We start from the raw sequence: 3,794 nt of genomic DNA, 5'->3' as shown, positions 1-3,794 counted from the left end.
TGTTCCAGCACCTCACCACTCTCATAGTAAAGAACTTCCCCCTGACATCCAATTTAAACCTTCCCTCCTTGAGCTTTAAGGCATTCCCCGTTGTCTTATCACTGTTGACCCTTTTAAAAAGTTGATTCCTCTCTCTCTCTCTCTCTCTCTCTCTCTCTCTTCTTTTTTTTTTTTTGTTTAAATTGTTTGTCTTAAGAGTAGTCATCAATAGATTTCTGATTTTACTCATGTACTTCAAGGGGAGAAGATACAGTAGACTTCAAAAATAGTGAAGAGTTACTATAGTAATTCTTTTCAAGGATGTTAGAAAACAGCTTGTTTTGGAATGTAGTTGGAAATTGAGTGCATGTTTGAATGCATGATTCTTATTCACATACTGGGTAAATATTTTGTAATAGATTTTGTTGAATACAAATGGAATACAGACTCAGTCAAAAATGGTGATGTATGTTAATAGCTTCAAGGTTGGATTGTTTGTTTTAATTGTTCATTGTTTTTATTGCCAATTTGGTCTGTTGCATTCTTTTGTAAGTAGAACTGAGGAATATGGAAGGTCTTGCAACACCTTACTACTTAGTACAAAATGTACAGTTTCGTGGTGAACTCTCCTAAGACTTGCCCTCAGTCTGTTGTGTTTCAGGGCACAGCTGAATTTCTGGGCTGCTCTCTACCGAAAGAACCTCTGTAACAGAAATCTTTAAGTGAAGGAATGAGTTGTCTGTTGGACAAATAAATACTGTTGCCAAAATATGTTGCCCATAGCAGTAACTAGAAACTACAGTTTCAATGCCTATGTTTTTCAAGCCTCCTCTGAGTTGTTTAGCAATAGCTTTCTCTTTGTCTGACTTGTCTGTCGGTCCACCTTACAGGCAGAGACACAACTTAATTGGAGTGTCATGCTTTTCCATATATAATCGTACCGCTCACAAAGCCCAGAGGAAGATCATATCTCCCTTCTCAATGCATATTAGTGGCTCCTGTGTGGCCTGTGATTGGGCAGGAGGGTTCAGACAACAAGGAAACCCTCTCCTCCCCCAGTGGCTACAGCAACAAAAGGTCTCCTTTTCCCTCTGCCCTCCTAGTAGCTCTTCTTTGAACAGTGGTTAGAAATTAATAAATAAATATTAATTAATAAATAAATAATTGACCATCTTGTTGTGATTCTCAGTTTTAGAAAAAACTGTTATTCTAGGATCTTAGGATCTTCACTTGGAAAGCATCAACACAGTGCTGACTGTGGTGCAGCATCCTCATGGACAGGAAGATGTTTGTAGAAAGATGACTAATCCTACCAGATTTCGTTCTGGAAAGCTTTGTATTGATAGTGATATTCTTTATAAAAACAATTTTTTATGTTGAGAAATATATCTGGAGAAATCTGGTTTACATCTACCTTTCATACTTATATTTTGGTAATATTTACCACATTCGGATTGTATTCAGACATTGCGTACTACTCGTAGAATGCTGGGGCTTTTATTAGAAAACATGAATTGTTTCTATTTAAAGTGATAGTCTTTCTGAACATGAATATGATTTATTTCCATCGTGGACTGATGGACACGTTAAGATTTCTTTACACACTGGAACAGGTTGCCCAAGAAGGTTGTGGATGCCCCATCCTTGGAGGCATTCAAGGCCAGGCTGGATGTGGCTCTGGGCAGCCTGGTCTGGTGGTTGGTGACCCTGCACATAGCAGGGGGGTTGAAACTAGATGATCTTTGAGGTCCTTTTCAACCCAGGCCATTCTATGATCCTATGATTTAACACCTGCTGTATGTTTTCTGGCAATTGAAAGACTGAGATATTTTTTTCACATCTGGAAAAAGAAAAGATTTTAGAATCTTTGATGGAAAGACAACACTAATAAAGGCATTGCTCAAATTTGCTAATTAGGTTGGGTGGATTGCCTATTGTATCTAGTATTTGCTGTCCAGCGAGGTAACTCAAATGCAGTTACTTAACGTTGTTGCGTTTTTTTTGTGTAATTTTGCTTTGTTGAATGCTTTAATTTAAAAACAAACACCTGTTTCCTTTTTGCATTTTTTTTAAATGTTCTAACAGAGCTATTCTCTATTTTGTAAAAGTTACAGGAATTCTTTTGATCAAGTCTTAAGAAATGCTGAAATTTAATATTAAAGCGTGTTTTTGTTGTTATCATAGTGCAACAAGGGCTATTCCAGTAAGTTCTGCGGCAGTGCCTATCAGAAACTGTTTTGAAACAGACAGGAACTGATATGTAGGCAGCCTGTAGTTTTTATCAAAGTTAGAGCTTACAGTGGGATCTGTGATGACATTAGTGTTCACATTTTGTAGCATTCAAAATTCTGGTAGAACTTCGCGACTATTTCTTGATTACTTTTGTTTGCATGTTTTGCATTCTAACCTGCATTAAGGTTAAGTGTCAGCTCAGAAAATCAGTGCAGCAAATGTATGAGGTTAGCCGAACTTGAAAACTTTGGCTGCTTCTTCAAAGAAATACTTCTTCATTGTGAGTGATGAGCATCAGGTGGAAACACAAAAGTGTTGCGCCAACATGGTTGAGTGCTGAAGCAAAGTATTCTTCAAGCACTCTGATGATGGAGGCTGAGGTAATAACCTACTAAAATTCAGCACTTAGCTGAACTCCTGGGTTCCAGTGTTTCTTTCTAGCTGTTTGAGCATCCTTGTGTGCATGGCTACTTGTAAATATCTGCTCATGTTGCTATGAATGCATTGATCATCTCTCAGCGCCCAGTCTTTTTAGAACCCCTCTCTTCCATGCCACCCTCCTCAAAAAACCCACAGCCCTAATCCAGACACCGCAGTCTTCTGCTTAGTGTGAGAAATATCAGTTCTAGCAGCCCTCAGGTGTGTGCCTCCTTGCAGTGTAGAAGCCTTGCCAGGAGTGTGATGTAAGATTGTGCAGCTCTGGCATGGGTGAGCTGCACCTCCAGCACACACTGACTGCACTTTGGAGTCTGGAATGGCTGGGCTGATGCAACCGGGCCTCACACAGCCAGTTTGTCCCAATGCTGCTGGTGGCACTGTGACAACACACTTTCTTCTAAAGGAGTGGAAGAAGGAGTGTTTTTTCTTGTTTGTACTTTGATTCAAAAGCCATAGACATGTTCTCCTTGTGTTTCGGAGAGTTCTTTCCCTAATATACTTAGAAACCAGCGTGTGTTCTCTGTCCTGAGTTCTTGCTGGGCTGTGACAGAATGAGTTTTTGGGATTAACCTCAGGTTACTGACATGTCTGTCTTCTGCAGCTGTTAGAAAAGATGAATAGTTTCTTATGTACACACATATCCTGTCCACAGCACCTTCTTTATCCACCTCGTACTTTCTGAGGCACAGAAAGAAGGAAGCTGGTAGCACCGACCACCTTCTTATCGTTGCTGCTATCCAATTGCCATCATGCAGGTTGTTTTCTGCGGCTTGGAACTGTCCATCCTTCCAGGTTGTGTTGGTGATGGTGGAAGGCACAGGTGTTCTTTTTCTGCTGCCGTCCAGCAGTGGATTTGAATGGATTCTTACTGCTTTTATAACAGTCAGAGTTACTGTGTAGTAGCAGTTGATATTTGCTGTGGCTTTTGGAAACTTGGCAAGACCTTTCGCTTCCGTATTTTCCATCTCCGATGTCCAGCTGGTGTTAAATGATGGTATTTTAATTTGTGCTTAATTTGTTTCAAAGGTTTCTTTTTATATTTACCTATGTGAGATCTGACTGAAATAAAACATTTGGCATCCTGCTGAAACTTAGCCCTTTTGTTGGGAAAAGATGTCTATTTGATATATACAAGTAGAGGCTTT

The sequence above is a fragment of the Meleagris gallopavo genome, chromosome 2 (assembly GCF_000146605.3).
Source record: "Meleagris gallopavo isolate NT-WF06-2002-E0010 breed Aviagen turkey brand Nicholas breeding stock chromosome 2, Turkey_5.1, whole genome shotgun sequence".
In the NCBI taxonomy this organism is placed as follows: domain Eukaryota; kingdom Metazoa; phylum Chordata; class Aves; order Galliformes; family Phasianidae; genus Meleagris; species Meleagris gallopavo.
The sequence above is the reverse complement of the archived record's forward strand: the minus strand, read 5'-3'. Positions refer to the sequence as shown.